This window comes from Solenopsis invicta, chromosome 3 (genome assembly GCF_016802725.1).
Source record: "Solenopsis invicta isolate M01_SB chromosome 3, UNIL_Sinv_3.0, whole genome shotgun sequence".
Taxonomy (NCBI): Eukaryota; Metazoa; Arthropoda; class Insecta; order Hymenoptera; family Formicidae; genus Solenopsis; species Solenopsis invicta.
Genome location: NC_052666.1, coordinates 20,116,552 through 20,140,254, shown reverse-complemented (window position 1 = coordinate 20,140,254; position 23,703 = coordinate 20,116,552). Strand labels below are relative to the sequence as shown.

Below are 23,703 nucleotides of genomic sequence, written 5' to 3'. Positions count from 1 at the left end.
GAGAGAGAGAGGGGGGGGAGTGGACGGACACTGACCGACTACTACATGAGTAATATGGATTTGAAGGGCGGCTGGCACAATGGTGCCACTAATGCACAACCACCCCCGCGTTACTGCCGCGTTGCGAACCCCTCCAGGCAAACTGCATACACGGACCATTCAATATTGGCCGTAGCTCTAGCCACTGGCTTATCTACGCTTAATGGCACGACATAGAAGCGTGCTGAAGAACTATGTCGAATCATGGTCTCGTCGTGTCATCAGGGATGATGAGGTTTCTGTCAAGCTGTGACACACCTGATCGATACGGGCCAGTATATTCGATGGACAATGCAAATATACTCATATCTCACTTGATAAACAATGTAAATATAACATTGTAATGTAAAAGTTGCAGTATAAAACGAAATTTTTTTAGAACGCTTTGCAATGTTGAAATTTAACAGCGTCGAGCTAGAAGCTCCGTTTTATTTTAAACAAATTAGACATTTGTAAATTGTTATTGTATTATATTTTTAATAATGTTAACATTTCTATAACACTTTATAATAACGACAGTGCAAAATATGAAAAGATTAGACGGTTAAGGCCACAACTTTGATCGGAAAGTTGTATTCTAGTCCTATCGTCAGTAAAGTGAAAGTGGACGACAGCGTCCATTAAAGCGATGCTGTCGCAGCGACGACAAATTCTCAAAGCGCTATCTTTGTTAAAATCATGCTGCTACCAATTCGCCGACACCGATCTGCACGATAGCGTCAAAATTTGTCTGTGCACCCCGACACGCACGACGGACCACACACGGCGCCGGATATGTACGTGTCGATCACATCGTACATACCGCAACACTTCGGTCTGATATCCGCGGCAAACACGGACCGGCTCCGGTATCAGCATGGCCCATTGCTCGCAAATCCGGCCAATTTCCTGCATCCTGATCTGATTGTCACTTTACGACGCATGTACCAGCGATCGTCCAAAGCCCGGCATTCCGACCAGAACGCGCGTTTATCCACCGAAACCCGACGTGGTCGCGCAACCAAACCGTCGCGCGTACGGCCCATATCCATCGACCGTACCCTATACACCAGCTGATAACATACGATACCGCGTTCTCTGGATTCAACATAATCTGACTGATTGGCGGGGTGACCGGAAGGATCCCGCTGGTTGTTCGAGTTTATGCGACCGTCGTTTCTACCAACGCGTTTCTACCCTACGCATATTTCTAAAAGTTTAATGCGATGCATTCTGACACGGACGTATAAACAACTTGATGAAGCGAAATAACTTGTTTCACGGGGGGTATTTACAGAAAATTGTTCAATATAAGTGTTATGAAAATATCGAAGCCATGTATGTAACTTCGATGAAACGATGATGTGGGAGAAGATGTAATGCTAAGTTATATAAGAAAATAATAAAAATATATACTTCTTGTGCGCGGTTTTGAAATCGAATAATATGATGTGAAATCTAGCCGCACGCTCAAGAACAAACTGCTGGTTATACGAGCATTTGACGTAATATCGCTGACGGCCATGTCTGTTTGCGCGAACAGAAGCGAGTGGCTTTAGAGCCAAGTCACGAAGCCGTCGATACAATCGGTCATACACGCGGGAACACGTACGGAGTCATTAAATTTTAAATGCAGACGATCTTTCTCTCTCACTCTCTCTCACTCTCTCTCACTCTCTCTCTTACTCTCACTCTCTCTCTTTCTCTCTCTCTCTCTCTCTCTCTCTCTCTCTCTTGTTCATATTAAAAAGATAAATCCTTCTAAACAGGGCAAACGATACATACTGAGTTTTTTTTTTCTTCGGCTCGTAAAGAGTTAGATTGTAAAAGTTTCATGAATACTTTGATAAGAAGCATTAAGTACGTTAATTAAATAAAAAATCGAGTTCCATAGAAAGATTGCTCCTCAAATTTTGTTTACAAGATATTCATAAATTAATAATAAAAATGCAAAATATTTGTGAAAATGTGAAATATTTTTCAATTTATAATTTTGAAATATAAAAAAAATGTCAACATAATAAAAATGTATTTGCACATCAAACAAATCCATAGTGGAACAAATAAATATTTCAAAAATGTACTCGAGAACTTTTGTTATAAAATATACAATATAGAGGTATTGTGAAATATTATGCGCAAGTGATATTCAGAATTGTTAACCGATGATGATTGAGAATCGATGAATTTTCATGATGTTGTCTACGTTAGTCTGTTGTCCTAAAAAAATTTTAGAATCTTGTCGCGCTTGCTTGACACTTCCTCACGTAGGAGGAACCGTGAGACTTTTTTTTTAAATCACGGGAGAGACGAAAATCCTCCTAGCTATATACAGATATACTTTCGACCTCTCATGAAACAGAGACACGAAGACGGGAGAGCTTTGGTGCGCGGCGACGATGTTGCGCGGCGTTTATGAAATACGTGTTTCGCCTGGCTATTTGCAGTTTGCACCAGGCACGACGGTAGGACGGGGCGGCCATTGTATGGGAAACGGATAGAGTGGCGGCATTTGCTATTCCCGTAGCGCGCAGACTACGTTCCATTGTCACATTGTGCCTGCTAATACGCTAAAAGCCTATCTGTGTTGAGATCTGCGCGCGGAATATTGCCGCGCCCGGGATCCAAGTCGACGTAACGAGGTTACGCCGAAAGAGACAATCGCGAGTTAATGACTGCGTAATTGAACGGTGGTCGATGGGTGGGCCTGGGGACGCCGGGTGGAGATAGACGAAGGAGATTGGTCTTGGCCGAGGACCTCTATTGAGCAGGAAGTCGGCTCGTAACAACCGGTTCAGTGGCATTGCCAGAATAAATAGATTTTGCGAACGGCGTTTATCATTTCTATCGAAACATGCTCTCGTAAGCGGGTTTTGAGATCGGTGGCATTTTTATATTTTCGATACTAGGCGCAATGATTAGATATAAGAGGTTTATTTTCCAATTAATCAACATTACCTTCACAACTCTGAACGAGTGTTTGTTTGTTTCAAAGATTCGATCTATTTTTTTTTTTTTTGTGAACATTCGCAACAATAGGTGTTTCACGTGATACGATCAACTACGTGCACAGTTGCAACTTAAAAGTCCAAAAAGTTGTTTGACATTTTTACACAGAATTTAAAATCTATGTGTGGACAGTGGTAAAAAAAATTACTATAAATTCAAATAAATAAAAAAAAAATTATTAGTACAATTCAAATAATTTAATTATTTACATCAAACAAGTAAACGTTATTTGCATAGTAAATATTATTCAAGTAAAAATTGCTGGATATTAAACAGTTATTTGAATAATACTAATAACATATTTATTTAAATTAAAGAATTTTTTTTTGTGTAAGATAAAAGATCAAATCTGTCGATCGAAACTCGCCAATTACGAGTCCATTGCTTTCACCGAACAATGCAGTATTCTACTCATATCAAACTAGCTTCCTCTTCGACTGGCAGCGCAAAATTAATTTCAAAGTATTTTAAAATTAAGTGCTAATTAAGTGCTAATTTGTTGCTAAAGTCCGAAATTAGGTGTTCAAATCGCTTGACAAAAAATTAAAAGTTAATTTCTCACTCACCGACATCACGACGCGCAGCGACGGAGTTGTAACGCCACGTTGACCTGCAACACACAAATACGAAATCTAGATTAGCGCTCAAACGACACAATTAATATTAAAAAACCAATAATTCTTTATGCATCAAAGTTTTAAGAAATAATTTCTCTTAGAAAAAAGTTACAAATTAATTTCGAAGAGAGAGATTTTTCATCTTCTTCGAGATGAATTTTTTTCATAACTCTTTTTCCAAGACGGGTCCATGTTATTCTCAGTGGAGAAGAAATAGACGTATAAGATAAGCATCGAACAATCTGCGCCGTGTTGCGTACCTCGATATGCAGCCGCCGTTAATGTCAGCGCCTGCGAGAGCAAGAGCAAACGAATGGCATCGCGAGAAGATTTTATGTCTATGGCGACACTTCATCGCGTGTCACGCGCTGTCGGTGTACCGCCGTTTCGCGTCGTTGCGAAACTGAATCGAATGTAAAAAAAAAAACGCCCGCTGCTCGCTAACTTTACGTCACTCCTGCCTTACCTGAATTCGCATGCCCGTGGTACACGGTCGGATAATACCGCGGTCAATTTCCTCGGATAAGACGCGGTCGTATAATGGCCGTTCTTTCTCATAATAGCGAGAAACGATCTCGCGAGCTCGCTAAATGTTTTTGCTTGTTTTGATATTGTACTCGTCGCGCCGGCGAGAGAGGAAACGGGACCGACACTCGCCGCGCGACTGAAAGGCGACTGCAACCCTCGATTTCGCGGGATCGCGTGCACCGCCGGAACCGCAACCTGCCCCAAATTCCTCCCTCCCTGTAAGAAACGACGAGCGATCGACGTGATCGGCATCTATAATCACGAAAGAATTCGACACGTACGATACATACAACGTGTAGTCACGGAACGATATTTTTCGCTGCGGCGCGGCGGTTAAAAGAAGCAGAACCAAAGGAGATGCGAGAGAGAGAAAACAAGCGAATCCCTCGGTCTTTTGCGTTGTCTCTTCACGGACGGACGAGCGGCTGACGAGTGCGTGCAAATTCTTTTAACGACGCCCAGAGCCTCGGAAAAGCAACGCGGTTGGTAGCGGGTACGATTATGAACATTTTCTTTAATAAATATCTCGCTTGCGTGCATTCGCGCTCATTCAACCCTGTTGCGCGCGTTTCTCGCCGCAAAAAAAAAAATATATAATGACGTCGTCGCTGGGTTTGAATGAACAGAATTTTTCAAGTTACTTCCGCATCAAACAAAATTGTCCTGAGGAAAATTTTACGGCTTTTAATCACTCGTGAATAATCGCGTTGTCGCTGGTGCACTGTAGTAAAAGGTCTGCATTTTTATAAATATTTCATAAATCGTATCATGCGTATGGATTTAAAGTTCGCACCGGTGCTAAAGACGACGATACTATTTTGCGATACTATTTTACAAAAAATAATGTTAACAGCTACAAGACGCTGACTCAATAAACATAATTAGTTAAATATTAAGCTGATATACGATTACCACAGAAATAAGAAGTGCTGTTTTTCGATCAGTTCCGTGACGAAATGAGAAAGATCTAAGTTTGAACCCTGGCTGATATTTTTCACGATAAGTTCTTTACAGTTTTTTAAGATGTTTGTGTCACTGTTAAGAAATTAATTTGAGATACCTATTATTTCTAGTTTTAACTCAGGATTGAGTTTTAAGTTCGACCATCCGTGTCGACACGCCGTTTACAGAACTGAAAAGTATATTTAATAAAATTGATATAGAAATATTATTAAGCGTCAAGGTCCGCTTCGAAAAATGGTACTTCTTACTTCTTGTGTTAATAAACACACTTTTTCCGGGTTATCCAAGAGATCGGGAAAAATTACGTCGTATGTTATTAATAAACAACGTCTTCTAATAGTCGACGTTGAAAGGTACTCAAACTCACGAGAAGCAACATTTCTCTCAGGGAAAAGGTCTTCCTTTTTTTCGCGATCTATCATCCCCTCGCGAATTAATGCCCGCGTTCAGCGTACGCGTTGCGCGAACGCGCACGTATTTATACACGTCGACGAGGATAGAGACACGGGGAAAAAAAAGGAGTCGCATAATGGCTCATCGGGGGCTTTTTAGGAGTCTTCGGAATATCGTGGAATATCACTGCGGGTTTATCATGAACAATACGAGATAAAGCCGGTCGAACTGCTTGCAATAAATTCGTACCGAGCTTTGAGATATTTCATAAGGGTGGAATCCATCAATAACGGCCGCTCAGACGAGCGTACATGTGCGCGCGTGTGCGATCGTCGACGGGCCAAGGAACGTCGGGGGGTGTGTATGGAACGGTGGGGTGATCGCTATAGCACGAACGAGAACGCTCTCGTGTGTCTCGCGGCAATAAATAATGCGATAAAACACGAGTTTGTCAGGCTATCACGAGCAACGAAGGGCGGTAGAATTTCGCCGGGGAAATATTCGCTCAGCCCCGACATCGACTTCCGTCTTTGAAGTTGTGCCTTACGCGGGACGAGGGGGAGGGGGGGATAATTTCATGGTTCCTCGTCAATCAACCGGGACCGCTTCGTCCCGGACCGCGGAAACTCTATTATGCACGCGAGAACGCCGTAAATTATTTACCCAAGGTAAACAATGCACTCCTGAAAATCAGATTAAACCAACGATAAGCTTGTCAGACGCGCAATGGAAAGCTTCTGCTTCCTTACCTTTTGCCTCGCCTTGTCGGTAAATTCACTTTTTCACTAGAAACTCGCCACTCACTGCGAGCGACTCCGGCTCTACACGTTGAAACTAAGTTTCGATCGTAAATGAATTTTCTTAGCTTTTGCCTATCTCGAATCCTCGTCGAAGAGGTCAATCCCGAGGCAGCCAAAATGAAATTAAATACTGGCCAGACATTCCTTTCTGTGAGACATGAATGCCGATATCGAAAAATGTCAGCGGCAGTATTGCAGAATTTTTCATCACCGTAGAAAAGATTTATTTACTTCCCAAAGTTGAACATAGATAAGTTTCTCAATTTTTATATATTCCACGATTATTCGAGTGTCAATTATTGTACGGTGCATCGTAACATCTTCTTCTCCTTCCTACTTTTTGCGCAACAAAAAGTGTTTCGAGTACGACAAATAGATGTCATGTACCTTCGGACCCATCACCGACTATCACCGTCGCTCGATCGACGAATTTTCTCATGTTAGATTCTCGAAACTGCGCTTAAGTGTTAAGAACTCCGGAAACTTTTGGACGAACTTCCAGAATGGCGTGGAAAGGTTTCCCTTGTTTCACGAGGGGAATCGATAAATTATCGTTCACCTATAACACTCGTTCGGCTTTCAACTCCCTTTCCGTAGACGAGCCCCGCGACTTCTGGTCCGGAAAGGGGTGCCGCGCGCGTCGAGAAAGCATATTCATAAAACTGCTGAAGCAAAACCGCTTTATATCTCGAGGTTCTCCTCTTCGAGCTCCACCCCCTTGCCTTCGCTCTCCGTTCGAGGGGCGGCAGGTCGAATTTATTAGCACTAAGTCGGAGAAACGGCCAGTGCCAATCACGAATTACGTCCAATAACCGGAATTGTAACCCCGATGGGTTTGCCTAAACCGGGCGATTCTGCGGGATGGCGATCGTTACTCTCGCGGTAGCGAGAGAGCGCGTTATCTCACTCGATATAAACGTTAATAACGGGCGAGCGCGCGCATTCGGCTTTGACAATACCGAGAATTATTATGCGGACCGATGACGACCGGCGAAGGGTAGTAGTAGGTTCACTTGGGTATGCAATGTCATTTGCCCGTGGCACGCGTTACGACTCGCCGTTACGTTTATGTCGGGACATAAAAATGCGCGTCCGGATGCCCGATCGACTGCCGTATGTTTCGACGATCGACTCGAGCCTTTTCCGACTCGATGGCGGCTTCCGTTCCTTACATCTTTCTGTAGAAAGACGTTTTAACGGCAGTTGAGTGAAATACGTTTGCTTCGCATGCGGAACAAAGTAACATTTCTGTAGATCGACAAAAAAAGAAGTAGTATTCTGCAGCGCGTAAGGTTCATTAAATTGTTCGCGTGTATATGTGTATCGATATCGGAGAAAGGACGAATAACAGGAAGCCAGTATTTTCCATTTGCATAATCCCAAACTTAAAATTCACAATCGCGTTTACATCGATTTTACTATGGCGCAACGTGCCGCAGTGTAATTACAATTATAACTAGCTTTACGATTCTTATTGGCGCAATTGTCAATGAGATTAAAGACGCAACGAGAAAACCAGTTCTACACGCGATTATTATTATTGCCATGCACCACCGAGTCAATACAAATAATTGTGCGTGTTTTGAAAATGATTATGACGTCGATTGTACAATCGTACCTGTTTTCTCTAGTATATACCAAACGCATTTATTACTATTTTCACGCAGTTACATATAAAACGACACGGTAACTAAAGCGCGAGTGGAAGCAATATTCTCTCATAAACTCAAGCATCTCGCGTACGTGAGTAACCGTTATTAATTAAAGCGCCGAAGATAAACGCGCTTCCCGATTCGATACGCGACTCGATTCTCTCTTCGAGGGAGAAAACTTTTACGATTTTTAGCTTTCGCCGATTTAACGGCACCTTTAACGACCGTGGCTTTTGCCAACATACTGGAAGCCACCGGGGGCCGCTGCGCAAGGATGGTGGACCCCCGCGTATTATCGAGTTACATCTAATCATCATAACCTCTTGTCCGACCAACCAGCCAGCCAGCCAACGAGCTGGGATTGTAAAAGTTTAATATCCACCGGTTTACGATTCCATGACACACACGGCCGCGTATGGCACGCGTGTGTGCGCCACGCACGAGCGGATCGTACGTTCCGCAATGCACAACACAAATCCATCACGATAAACTAGGACTGCTGACTAAGTTGACTTGAATTATTTTTATTATTGCATATCATTGTTATGTTATATAATACTATGTCACATAAATATTGTAATAAAAAAATTAAAATTGGCATTTTTATTGCAATTAAATGTACCAAAGAAACTCTGTAAGTAGTCATAAAATTAAATGATTCTAAGATAGAGTCGCATAAACAAAATTATAGAAAATGCAAGAGAAATCGTGAAACTAGTAATAATTAAGTTGTAAAATAAAAACGATTCAGTCATACTTTTAATAACAATATCAATTTAATTGCGACTGATGACTGAGCAAAATCGAGACGTATCAAATTTTATTAAATAATTATTAAAATTATGAATAAATAATTTTTATTTTACATCTTAACTGCTCATTTTGCGACATTTCTTTGCTTCCTTTTGCTTTGCCACAATCGAGCTTGAATTTAACACTAATTGACAGAATTACTTGTACATAGATTCAGAGGGGCTTTCTGCAACAGTTACCGTATTCTAGTTTTCAATGTTCTAGAATCGAATTTTGCGGCTTGTATTCGAACAGAACGCATACAAGCTGATACATCGCTAACGGACTGCCCCAGCACGATATCCGTAGATGAAACACCGCGAAATCACGGAGCATGGAACATAACCGGTCGCGAGAGCGAGGACGAGGGAGGGAGGGTACGAGCGGACAGGGGGTGAGACAGAACGCGAGGGATAAACATGGAGAGTTCGGTTAGTTTGGATTTAGTTTCGAGTTTACGTTCCCCGGGCTTCCTGAGTTAACCAACCACGTAAACGCGGCCGTTCCGGCCACCGACGGGTTATATTCTATTACGCGATAAATATTAAACCTCGGTATATACGTGCGTACGATTCGCGAGGGTGAATGGCGGCGGCGTATCGTTCTCCGCATTACGGCGGATTTAATTACGGCACATTGCGCCGCAACGCGGTCGCGAATTTCGTCCGTGGGTGAGATATCATCTGTTCGATGTTGGATTAATTTTTTCCATTTATCTGGGACATAACGAATTAATGAAAAAATTCGTATACAAATTTTACGATGAAAAATTTCTTCAGTGGAAGAAACTTTTGTCGCGATAAAGAAAATGATTGTTAACATTAATAAAATAAAATTACAAATTTTTGCCTATTTCATATATATGTGTGTATGTGTGTGTGTAAATTATAAACACTAATTAACGCCTAAGGCTGCAAAATAATTTCGAGCAGAATCGAGTTAAGTATCATTATTCGCATCGTTGTCGCGCGTGGCCTACGTGCGTATTTCGCAATTCGAGGAAAAATTGAACTCGACTGCTTCGATGGCGTTACATTTCGAACTAGAATGCGCTCGAGGCGCGCTCATTAAAATTTAACGCACTACACACAAGCGTTTTTGAAATTTTGCTTACGACGATTTCTCCTGCAAAATAAACAGAAGATGACACATAATTGCGCCGTTGCCGCGACTCGTTTTCGCTGATGCGACATTATTTGAAAGGTTCTCCAGTCCCGAGAACACTTCATCCCCGACCAGGCTGAAAGGAGGAGAAAGACGAAGGGCGGAGGGAGGACTTCCGCGCTTGTATCTACTCTCATCAAAGAAGATCCATTTCTTTCTCTTCTTTTTTTTTGCCGAGCGGCTTGTATCGGATGTGTCAGGTTTCCAAGCAACTGGGCGCCTCTCTTCTACAAGTAATAAAGAGGGCAAACAAGAAGGAACGTGACCTCGTGTGGGTAAAGCCCGAAAGGAAGAGGTGTAAGATTACGCCCTTATCGGCAGTTCCTACACGCTCCCTGCTGGTGACTTTGGGTTATTTGTCTCGTGTCGTGTCTTCGATTGCTCTACGGTACCGCCCCCCATTTGACCTAATTTCCCCTCAATTTGGCCCTAAATAAATGAGCAGGCAAACACTAAATGAATCAAGACATTTATTTGGTCACGAAAAAGAATTTCGTGTCATTAGTCCGCTAGTCTGACATGTATACGCCGGGCCCTTTGCCCTTTATCCCTTTTTATTCGTCACGATATGCTCGAGCCTAAAATAGAAGCGCTGTCGCGTGTTCCTAATATCTAAATCGTACAAATACATATGTGGCTTATACGGCGTTTGATTATCTGTAACTATTATTTATTACCATGACGCGCGAATGTTTTAGTATCAACGCAAATGCGCCATCGCGCTTTAAGGTACGTCGACAGCTACTTTTACTTAACATCTCACTCTCCGGTTCTTTTCGAATCCGCAATAGAAGTGCGCTCTTTGCCGATGAAGAACCGTAGGAGGAGATTCTTTCAGTAAAGTGATACGACTCGTTTTGCATCCGAATGCCCGCGCCAGCTCGTACCTCGAAAGAATAGCCGGAACACGGGGAACACCAAAGGGAAGAAACGCACGGGGGAAGACAGGGAGGGAAGGAGGAGTAGAGAACGCGGTGACGGGAGAATAAAAGAGGAGGAAAGAAAAATCGGTGCCCCGTCGATTTGCGCCCATGGCATAGGATCGTCATTAGACGTTCCAGCTATTTGCATGGGGAGGAAACGTGGTTTGAGTTTCCGCGGACTCGGTTTAGCATATTCCGCGCGTAAAGCCGCGTTTCTCGGTGCATTGAAAGAGAACGATGGTGTCGTAAAACCATGGTCTTCCGCGTCGGTCGCGGAGGATCGTCGTCGAGCGCGAACGGATGATCTCTCGCGCACCATCGCACTTGATCGACGTCAAAGGCACATGAAAACCTCGTGCATGCACCGAGAATCCATCGAGAATCCATCGAGAATCGTCGATGGATTGTATGCGAAAAATTCATTTTGAATTGTGGCCACCGCTACCGATGCTATTTCAAAGACATACTCGACTTCATCAGACTCGTTCTTTGATTTAGTTACCATTAGAGGATCGTCGATCCCTCGGAGACCTCACTCGAGACTGTTTGCGAACCAAAATACATCTGGAACTCGAACAAATATCGCGTTACCAATTCTACGACGCTTTCTTCATCCCCCTTAGCTCGCCGCCTCTTCGAAAGAAACGCGCGCGTTTTAGGTCGCGAGGTATTGACCTACTAAAGAAGCGACAACCCTCGTTTGTCTCCTCGTATCATCCCTTTGTTCATTATTTACACCCTCGTAGTGAGGCGAGTATGTGAAGCGGCCCTTGGAAGGAACCGGTGGCGCGCGTTACACTTAATTCTCCTTGTCTTTTCAACCCCTTTTCAACCCCGAACAAGTGGGCCACTAGGCTACTGATGAGGAAGCGTTATTGGACGTGTCAAGTGACTGCCTAATGATTTTGATGAATTTTGAAAAATATGCACATTCACAAACGAGTGGAGATGATACGAGGAGAATTAATATCGACTTCCTTTGTTAAACAATATGACGATATTATAATTAAAATTGATATGATTATATGTTAAATGTTAGTATTATTTTTAAAAATCTGATTTAAGAAACTCTTTAGACTTTCAATCGCCCATAACTCAAAAAGAATTATTGGTGCTGACGCTTTCATTAGAAAAAAATCGGCAGATTTGTCAACGGATCTATGGGACGAAAGAAATATAGGAAGCGGTAAAATCTGTGTATACATTTCTACAGCCGCGCCGTTGCGCGGCTTAATAGGGAAAGCAGCCGGGGAAAAAGAGAAATCCACTCCAATATGTAGCCAGATACGTGCTCCACGGAGAATTCGATTTATCGCGTATCGACCTTTCGCTTCCAACTAGGTACCTGCGGGTGATATACCGTTGCGGCGAAGTGGATTTCCCACAAAAACGTGAGGCAAAGCGTCGTCGTAGTCGCGCCGCACTACACCGCCCACCGCGAAATTTGCGCGGGGAGCATGTTTTTTTTCTCTTCCTTTTTTTCCCGGGGCCACAGAAAAGGGGGAGGGAGAGTGGCGAAGCGGTGCCTGCCACCCGCGGCGAAGTGACTCCGCGGTGTGTGCTCCGTAGTTGGACTAATTTAAATATCAGTTCGGCAAGGGCGGCTTGTAAATCTATCAGCCGTGTACAAATTTATGGGTGAGGCGCGTATGGATGTTTTATTTAGTAGCTCTCGCATCGCGCACTCGGTTTGGGTTAGGCACCCGTGTATATAAGGTGCTTCATGAATAAAATATCACTGCTAATGCCCGGAGGCCGGGCGACGCGTTTTTCTCCCCGAAGATGCGTCGCGCGGGCGCGCCGGCAGGAATAAAAAAATGAACGATCGCGCCGCCGCCGCGGCGTTGCGTTACCGGCGTATTGCATTTGGGAAAACGCTCGTAAATAATCGGGCGAGAAAATATTCGATCCCGTTCTCTCGCGTGCGCACGTCGCTATCGATTTCCGCATTTCCATTCGCCACACGGTTCAATCTGATGTCGTTTTGTATCGCGTTTGTCCAAACGTAATCTCTCATCTATTTTATACATTTATATAAGCGATTTGAAAGAAAATAACGTGGATGCAAAAATTATTTGCTATTAAACAAGTCGGAAATTCATACAGAAATCATTTCATCATTTTATACCAACTAAAATGCTTCAAGTAATTCGAGACGTCACAAGGCTGCAGAACGAACCTCTCTGACTATGGTCTCAAAGGTAACGAAATTCGCATGAGAAGTAGCGCGTACATTCTTTAATTAATGCAGCGCCATAAAATTACTTCGAAACTCTCTGGAAACGCATTGGTACGCTTTTAACGAGTCTCCACGTTTCCGTCAGAGATCTGCATTTTATTATTTCTGCCGTGGCAGTTAAGTAATGGTGGTCCTTTGCGATTTGGGAGGCATCCTCCTTCGGCAGGAAGTCGCGCGAACGGCGAACGGATACGGGCGTTATTTGCATTCGCGGTTGTAAAGAAGGCGAAAGGCGATCGGGCCTTCTCTCTCTATCCCCGCCGTCTCGATAATAAAGACAGCCCGCAGGATAAACCGACCCTTCTGCGTCCGTTTTCCCCCAAGAAACGCCGTGCAGCAGCGAGGGCTACGAGCTTATGCTGCGAATAAAGCCCGACGAAAGGTACGATCGGGCGAGAAAGGACCGACGTATGCGAACTTTTATTTCGCGGCTTCGGAAATTTTCCGTCGTTTCCCAAGCCGGCTTTATCTTTACAGTCGGCCATCCGGCGTGGCGTGTGGCACTCTTAGCGGGCTAATTTCCTCTTCACATTCGATTTTCACGGGCGGCACTTAACGCCCTACGACTCGGCGGCCTGCAATAAGTTGTTGTGGCCGCGTTTACGGCCGCGTCCTTTCTACCGCACGCACTTTTTTTTTTACCATCGCGCGTATAATATTTATCTCGCGTTATCACTTACTGCCGGCTTTAACGTGGCGCTGGGGGATGAATGACGTGAAGAAGGGCGATGGAAAATAAAACAAAAAAAAAAAAAATCATTGAATACGAGCTGCTGTCTCGAATAAATCAACAATCTTTTATTCAATATTCCCTCGAGTATTATGTGAGCATTTAATAAGAGTATTGAAGTTTAATGTACAAATATTTAATATATGTGTTATGTATTTATGAATGATGTATGCAAATCATGCTGCCATGCCTCGGCCTCATTCTTCATCGCAATTTTTCATATTCTTACTTTCTGCATCGCCCTTTTTCCATCTTGTTTGGAGCGTTTAGCAATGGCAGATCAAATATAGCGATGGCTGGCGGATTTCGATTGCGCAATTTATCTTGACGGCGCGCGAAGGAGCGCAACGCATAACCGAGCGTGCCCGTTAAATGCTCGAAAGCGCACGCGTGCACCCATTGTAAGTGCACGCACTTTACATAACAGTAAACTCTCTGCATGCTAACCGCGATACATACGAGACTAGTTACCACGCCTAAGTTTGAGCAATGTCAGAAACGCATCGAGGCGCGGCTAATGATCGTAGAAGTCGGCGGCCCTGTGGGGAGATAAAATTTAGAAAACCATAAAAATTAAAAGACAGACGTCAAAGCGTGCGATATTAAACAAATCCGCTCGGGCTCTCGTAAAATCTCGAGAGATGAATTTAAGAAGCCTTGGCTCACATCTGGTCGTAGGAAAAACTCAAAGATACCGACTTCCGTTTTATCATACTCCTGCGTTTTATATCGGTTGCTCCTTTTTCATCCTCGCGTGCACCCTTTACGATCCTTTCTCTCTTTCTCTCTTTCTCCTGCCACGAGAAACGACGAGCAAACAGCTGGCTGTGACTGACAGGGGCGTCGTATCGCCGCGGCGGGAAATAAATATCGTAAAAATATGCCAAATAAATGCAAACAATTCGGACCAGGCTTTCAGTCAGAAGGGTTTGCTCTTGCTCTCGTCGGGGTCGTAAGAACGCCACGAAGCGTCGCCTTACCCCACAGTTATAATTTTCTGTTTTATTGGTTTCTGCGTGCGCCACGCATCCACCATGCGTATTTCCACCCACCCTCTTGCACACAGACGCGCGTGGAACCCTGCGCGCTACAACACGTGCAGACGTGCATAACGTCATCGTAAAAGCTCTTTATATTGCGCCGCTCGAAAAAAAAACCCGGTCGTTATTTGCAAATTCGGGAAGAGTGTCGCTAAAGAGCCGCTGCAAAAATGATCGGTTCGAAGCTCGTACGTGCACGTTTCCTATCGCCGTTCGTCGCTCCCGCGTGCAATTAGGTCAGACGGGTCGTTAAACGTGTATAACGGCGACCGTAAATTCGGCTCCCGATAGTGTCTCGACGATCGCTATAATTACTCGTTTCCGGTCCCAATGGCTACTCAATGTTTTCGTGGCGTTTCAATGGAAAAGTTCGAAAATGGATTGGAGTAGCGCGATCGTATATACGCGCGAGGGACCGACCATCCAATTCCCGTGAGTACTTTATAGCGCGCAGACGGAGTTTTGAAGGTAATTCCGAGCGGCTAAGTCCCATCCCGTGAAATGCACGAAGCGTGTATCTAACAAAATACGTCCTATCTGTCTCATTCGACCGCGTTTTGTTCTATCTGTAAGTGAATTCTCTTTAACAGGAATGTTTATTTCACTTTAATCTTAAGATTAAAGTAACGTTAGTTTCTTTAGACATAATACATTTCAATGCGACATCTATCGAGATTTCGAAAAAATCACAGTCACGTACGGTGCGACTCGTCCGACTTATTTACTGGGAACAACATGGAAGTCCGCGAATCGGTAATCGAAGTACGCGCGAACAATGACGCGTGAAAGGGCGAGAAGAGGCGAGTAACGCTTGTTGGGTGCCATATAAGATTGGCAGCACGAGCGGCAGCGAGAGAGCTTTGCCCAGCCGGAGCTTTTGTGGGCTGAGTCAGCGTAAGAATAAAACGGATTTGCCATCAAGGCGTTACTACCAGCATTAAATAAAGAAATATAGCCTCACTTGGCTTTCGTCCACTGTGGCACATCTCTGGGGCGAGGCGCAGAGAGAGAGAGAGAGAGAGAGAGAGAGGGGGGGGGAGTCAACCGTTCTCTCTAAGCATTCGTGCGTTAGCACTAAACTATATTACAACCGCAACGCCGAACGGCGAGCACATCGACGACGGCACCGCCAGGCCGCGCCGTTTTCGCGTACACAGACACCGCCACGCCGGGGCATGACGGATGCCTTTACGAGGCCGTGATTTATTTTATTATTGGCGGTCGAGGGCGTTATAATCCTCGACTGAGAAATGAAGCGATTCACGAAGTGCGCGCCTCTCGCGCTCTCCTCTCCTGTCGCCCGCGTGCAGCAGCGAAAATTCGATCGAAGCGCGAGCACCCCGCTTTATGGATCGCACCGTCTCGCTCGCGCGTTTACAGCCACGAATCGAAATTACTCTTCTCGTAAAAACGCTCGTATTCGCGGCCCGAGCCGGGTCCGCTCTCTTTCGGGAAAGGGCTCTTTCAGGTATCGCGAGCAGCAACCGACAGCTTTTTTGTCGCTTGCTCTAAAACGAAGTAACCGTTTCTCGCGGCTATTCGCGCGCCCGAAAGCGCAACTTCTCCTTCTCTCTTCCACATTTCACAGGGTCGTTGCGCACGTCTGCTTGTTTATAAAACGCGCCCTCGTTCTCTGCAGTATCCATTTGTGAGGATTCGATCGGCGTTTTACCGTTTACTGCGACTTCAAATTCCCATGTCTTACGATGGGGGAGAAACCGAGTCGCGTCGTCGAGATAAATTAAAAACTCTTCGCGTAACTTGAAACGATCGATGTCACCCAAGTACGCGTATCACGGGGGAAGCATAAAGAGCATGGAAGCGGAAGATATTGGCAAAATGGATAAAGTAAGAAAAATGGAAAAGATACGATAAGAACTACACGTCAGGTTTTGAAATTTAGGAGCAACTCTTGTACGGAATATAAAATAAAATCACAGTTTTGCGATGAGTATACATTTTTAATAAAACATGACAAACGTTAATTTATGTTTATAAATGAAAGAAAAACTTTTTTATTAAACTATTTTTTCTATTATTTTTTTGTATTTATCTCTAACAGGATTAAAAAACACAAAATTAAATTAAGAAGGCAGAGGTTTATAAAATAATTTTATGATTAATACTGTATTAATTATTTACACAATAAAATCTTTTTTTTTATAAATGGCCGACGCAATTTCGATTTTTCGCTGAATTCAATAAACTTTTTTTTTAAATTGTGATATACTCATAATGATTGAAATAAAATAGAGATTTAAATTAATTTTATAGTTCCGCAAACATGTTTCCCAACATTTTAAAAATTGTTAAACTAAATGTTATTTTATAAAATATATTTCTGATATAATTACGGCGATCACAATTCGCTGCAGCTTATTTAATAAACCTAAAAGTTTTTTTTTCTTAATAAATATGCGGTCTGAAAACGACTCTCATTAAAAAAATTGAAGGAACACGAACAATGAATATCGACGGAATATAAGCGCGAAAAAGATTGAGGCACGAAAGCGTAAAAGATGACGGGGAAGGGAAGAGGATGAAAAGAAAGTGCCCGGACATAAGACGAAGAGCAATCACGTCGTTTTCGCGTGACGACGACTCTACCAGGGAAAGAAAGTCGGAAGGCTAAGGAGGTTCGTATTTGGATGTTGCGGGGGAGGGGAGGGGGGTGACGAGATTGGTGAAAAAGCGAGCGCGTCTCAGGGATGTTGGTGGTAAAGCTGGAGATGCGTGAGCATCCTGGCCGCGATCCTTTCAACGTTCTTTAGTTCCTCGTTTTAATTTTCTTCGCGGCTTGATTTCACCCTCATTCCGATCTCGACACCAAGCCGAAGTATCAGCCCCCGAGAGCGGAGCAGCCGCGAAGGTTTCTGACTGCGCGCCGGGACCCACCCCAACGCCGTCTCTCAAGAAGTGTAAAGTCTCGGCACCCTCGGCTTAAAAAATTGATCCGATATCCCGCCGTGTTGGCCCCGCAATCCCATGGGGGCTGAAAGGGACAATGCCGCGAAACGAAATACGAAGGAGGCAGGAGGGATTGGTGTCGACGAGAAAAGGAGAAAGAGACAGGCCTCGCGGAATAAAAAGTGGGACGGAAAGGGTACCAGCGAGAAGACTAGGAGGGATGGTCCTGCAGTGATTATATCCGACAACCACCCTGAAAAACTTCGAGGCACCTCGGTTCTTTCCCCATTCCCCATCGTGTCGTCGGTCCTCCATCAGGATACGAATAAAAATGCTTTAAGCAATGCCTCTTCTTTGGACACGACACTTATATTTAGCACGAGATGATGTTCTTTATACCGTCTCTCGGGTAAAAGGCATCACTGTGGAACACCCAAGTTCTTGCGCAACATGAATATAATTCTTCGAGAAATAATATTCTTTCAGGTAAGGGATCAAGAGACTTCAAAAGTTTCTCTTCAAAATAAAGGTATGACGGAATTCTTATACTTTCTTTTTTTTTTAACAAACTATAAAGCATTACAAATATTAATACAGTTGTCGGAGCACATAAGATAAAAAGTAATTAAGCTAAACGATGAAAACAACAAATCTTATTGTATAACAGTAATAATAATTGTACAAAGAAACATTTAGTAAATTTAATATGCTAATTGAAAGGCCGTGCACAAAGGCCGAGCGGGTTATTAAAATCGTTACAGTATTACTGCAATGTATGATGCAAAGGAGCGGGAAGGGTTAAACGTCGACGACATTCGGGCGATATTATGGATAGTAACGTTAATATCGGCAATATTCGGTAGAGTTACGATCGTGCCGTCCTCGAAATCGCGTGAGAGGAGCTCTTCCTCGAACTTAGCCCTGGGGACATTATGCAATATTCTACCTACTCGAGAGTTCTCTCCCGACTATCGACAACGACGTCCACCGCCACCGGTACGTCGGCGACATCGTCTCATCCGGCTCGGATCCACCTTAAGTGCTCTCGAACAGGCGCTGAAATCCAAAGTCGAGCCCCTGCAACGCGAGCCAGCTCGATATCGTCCGAATTTCCGTTCAGCAAGACGACGCGACGACGGCGTACTCCCGGTCATACCGCACGAACATTGGCTCAACATTATAGAAGGGAGGGACACAGTTGTCGTCCCCTCTCGCCCCGCGCTTTAATACCGGTCGAAGCGAGAAGCCGGCTAGACGGACAAGGATTTCGCGGAGGGATGAAAGGGAGGCGGCGCATTAAAGGAACTCGATACGGTGAGCGTCGTCGTGCTCGAGGCACTTGGGTCGGTAACCCTGGTCCTCCTCTGAATGATACTAACCTAACCCAAGGAAGTAATATCGTCGTCCTGGCCGCTCGTCTAGATTGCCGTCGTCGACTCGTAAGTTACGTCGCGTAAAAGCATCGCCCGCGAAGAGCGGAGAAACGAAACTTGGATGTGTTTCGAGTCACAAAGAATGGCAGTTTGCGAATTGCGTTACACGCGATATGCACGTACACGCGGTCGAGATGGAAACGCATAGAAGAACGGTCGATTTCTTATTCTTTTTCTCTCTATGTTTCAGTAGGTGGTCGTTCCCCGGACCGTCGACGACGATATCCGGGGGACTGGGAAATTAAAATAGAGCCCGAGGAAAGAAAGTTGCGAGAGAGAAGGAGAAGGAGAAAGAGCTCGCTCACCGCCGCCTGTGTATTCCGAATTTTATTGTGTCGCGGAAGAGAGAAGCGACGACGCCAAACGACGCCCGAGCGACGCGGGAGAGATTTTTGACCTAAATGTCGAAAGTGACCTGACTGCGTTGGCAAGATCAAATTTCTGTTACTTCAGAGAATAGCTCGAGGAAAATCCGTGCCCGCGTATACCGAGGACGGATCAATTTCTTCTTTCCAAGCGAACGACAATTTACCCCTTTCCATACAACATTCTCCAAATAATGTCGTTACGATGCTCGTAGTTTATTGTTTCTTTGTCTCGCACTGTACATTCAATTACATTTTCGAATAACAGATTGTTATTCAACTGAATGAAATTAAATAAAATTTTTATACAATATGCAACTTGTGTGCACTGCATTTAATGGAACGTCGCGTAAAACAAATTAACATAAATTATTAAAAGCGTAATAAAATCTTTGAATAGTTGTCAAATATAGGATGAGACATGCTCTCGTATTTACGCTGCTCCGTCACGTGCAATGCGCATTTGTCGCAACTCGCAATTTAACACAAAGGATTCATACATCACGGCAACTCGCGCTATTCAAACCAAGAAGGTGCGCAGTTTGAAATTTATTATCCCTTTCCAAGTATTCGCAGAGAATTTTCAAAGGCGAATCTTACGCAACAAAACGAATTTTATCATTCCGCATTATCGCAAGCCGGTTTCAATTCGTCAGCGGGCGAATCTAATCTCCCCAGTGTCTATGCATTATGCAAACTAATTACCACTAACGAGACATGAACGCTGCGGGCAATAAAGTACCCGGGTTAATTACTAGCGGAGGTTTACGAGTGGAACACGAGTCGAGAGGCGCGTGAGTAAGAAATGGTCGAACGAAAATTTCCCGGCGTATTGTCCAGATAACATTTGAATGAGACGTGAAAAGTTATTAGCGTTCTCTAATTAGAGAAGACAAAGACAAAGGGTACGAATTCTAACTTCTCTTTTCAAATCCGTCTCTCTGTCGCAACCGGAGTGTCACAATAGATAGAATGGGTGGTTCGAGGATCGTCCTAGCGAATCGAGCGATTCCGAGCATGTGCGAGAACGAAGAGGAGATAAGGCAGATCGGGGAGAGAGACGCGACGAATAGAAGAAAGACCGACTGGCGCCACTTGGTCAAACACACTCGCCTTAACTCTTACTTAGCGCCTTATTTCCATACGATTGCGAAACCTGACGAACGCGCGCTTTTATCCCGATGGGTGGGCGTGTTGTACATACGTGTTGCGCGTCACGTCGCGTTGTAAGCTGCAGGCATAAACGTCGGGGATTTGTTCGGAGATTTCGTTTCCTGACTACAGACCTTTCCCCGTCTATTCTCGTTTTGCTCGTCTCGTACAATGGCACGCAATAAATCACGGTGACGGCCTAGCGTGCAATTACAGAAATATTTTTATCTAATCATAATTACGTACGTCCGCCTACTCGTCGGCAATGTTGCAACGAGCGCTTCTAAAGCAATCGCGCTTGCCTCCTGGTCCTACGTACGTTGATCCGGTTTGATCTATCGATCGTGACCAGAGGGTCATCGCCGTCATCGGCTGCTTTATAAGTGCAACAAACTGTATCGGCAATCCATCTCTTTCACGTGAATAATGTCCGTTCAACGCTTAGAACAGAAACTTCTTGCGCTGAACAAACATAAATAAAATGGATGTCGTTATGTTAGTAATAGTATGCAAGTAGGTTAATTGACTTGGCAAGGCGCGAACCAATACTCTGACGATTGCCCTTATGTATTTGTGCACGCAGGCGACATATTCGCGGATATGCCATTTGGACCGATATATTGACGCTAACGTCGTTATCCCGAGTTTGCAGCTTAAGATGATTCTGTAAAATACGATCCGGATGGACAGGCAAGGAGATCTAATTAAGCGAGTATCCTAAAAACGCTCTATCCCGCCTTCTATACCCTCCTCGGTAACAATGCCTTATTATATCAACCGAAATGAAATGGCGCGGACATAAAAAGAAAAGCATAATTACTGTATAGGGGTTGCTATGGAACGACCCCTGCGTTACAGTATACCAGAAGTGCCCCACGGGACACCGGCGGGATTAGGGAGGGGTACGATGCAGGCGGGGCTACCAATAAGAAAAATCGTTTAATTTAATAACCCATCAAAAATATTTTCATCGCTCGCTGACGGGTGAGCGCGGACGCTCGGCTCGTGGAAAAACGGACGACTTATCAACGAGAGAAAGAGAGGGGGCGAGGGGCAGAGAGCCCGGGTGGTTAATGCAAGCTGCCTTAAGCTCTTAACGACGGCCAATTATTTCCGTTAAGACGACCACTCGACGAGTAGCTGCTAACGAGACGTACCTACCTTCGAGATGTTATTCCTTCATTTTCGTGCCTTAACGATGAATCTCGTAGTCCGCGGACAGAGGAGAGAACGAAGAAAAAAAGGTCGAGATAGTATTTACATAGTCTCGGAATAAGGACGCGCGAATTATACGTGACAAGCTCAGAAGTACGTCTTGGAGCGTAGCGCGTGTATTGCTCGGAAGAATGGCGTGCGATAACGACGTAGACTATTCGAGTCGACGTTTCCACGGGAGTTGAGTCTTGAGAGCGGCGAAAGTCGCGCGTTATTGTTTGAATCACGCGAGCCTCGACGGAGAAGAGAGAATATCCCCTCTCTAGTACCAATTAAATTAAAAATTAATTACCATTTCGCGAGTAGCCCAATTAAAAGGACACAATAAAACGATCGAAGTTGAGACGTTGAAATCGATGATGCAGATGCGGACGAGGTTGGAAAAATCGAAAAATAAAGGTAGAAACGAGAAAAATTCTGGAGCAAAATTAACGAACTGATTTAAAATTTTCTTGCGGTCTGGTGACAAGGGGTCGCGCCGACGACGCTTTTAAAATCCGAAATAATCCTCGTAATTGTCAAATCTCGCTGTGGCACTCTGGAGCATCCTCGAAACGATCCTGATTTCTCATTACCAGCACTGCCGCCGCAGCATCAAAAGAGAACCACTTTCTTGTCCGCCTCCTGCCCTCCGTCGTCTCTTTCGTCCATGGTGGAAAAGAAAGTCGTAAAAGGACTACGTCGAAGATAAACGCGAACGACAAATTGCGACAAGTCCGCGGAAACGGGCGTCACGACGATTACGAGAATGAAAGAGCGACCGCTAACCGCTGCGTTAAGATGGATCCATGAAAAATATGAGAGAGTAAGAGAGTTAATAGTAACGGGCGCTATCAGAACAAACGGCCAGATCTAGACATTCGGACGAGTTTTCGGACGAAGCGCGGCGGAAGAATAGAAGAGCAGACGGGAACGTTGATTACTGAAGTTTACGAGCGCCCGAGAGGAAAGAGTAAATTAATATGCTAATATTTTCCGACCGTGTCCGTCTTCTTTAATGTCGACAGACTTTTACGATTTCTGATGATTTTGTAAATTTTGCGTCGAGCTACCTGTCATATCTTATTAGTGAAAATAACACGTTTAAATTGTTCTAAGCGCTTGAATGTGGACATATCATTAGACAAAAAATAAACAGAGGAAAGTTATTAAATGCACACCATTTATCCGTCAATTTTAAAAATAGGCTAGTATTCAATTTTGAAGATGACTTCTAATTAGCACTTAATTTTAAAATTAATTTTGCGCTGTTGAGGGAGGGGCTAGCTTAATAGAAGTCTATAGATCGTGTCGCCTTTCAAAGTATCGAATTTGAGAATTAAAATTTTTAAGAATGCAAGGAATCATTAATTAATATTTTACTAGTAATTTATTTGAAAAAGAACTAATATTCAATAAATAATAAAGGTAAAGACATCGAAATAAAATTTGCTTGAATTAACCTGTAAAGGTCATACCTCTAATTAATAACATAACGATCACATGGGGTCTACTGGACATCCTTGCATAAAATCAGTCGCCGTTTACCAACTTTTTGATATTTCGTCACCAAAATTTTACTAGACATACCTTGTCTGTTCTTTATCATAATTTTTTAAATTAGAATTTAACATAATGAAAAAATTCAAATTAAAAAAACTGCAAAATTAGACTTTTTTACAAAAATATTTATAAAATTTTTAATTTTTGAGATAATTTAACAAAAATTTAGAGATGTATTCTCAAGATAGTATACTTTTAGATAAATTTTACATAATGAAGAA

General features: G+C 43.8%; 1 long non-coding RNA gene across 1 annotated transcript in view; it reads right to left on the bottom strand.

The window, feature by feature from the left end:
- The window catches only part of LOC105193153, a 340,949-nt gene that overhangs the window by 78,369 nt on the left and 238,877 nt on the right, over positions 1-23,703 (bottom strand). Inside the window, exon 6 of the long non-coding RNA XR_850576.3 lies at positions 3,594-3,637. This is a non-coding gene — a long non-coding RNA (uncharacterized LOC105193153). The remainder of the gene's footprint in view (positions 1-3,593; positions 3,638-23,703) is intronic.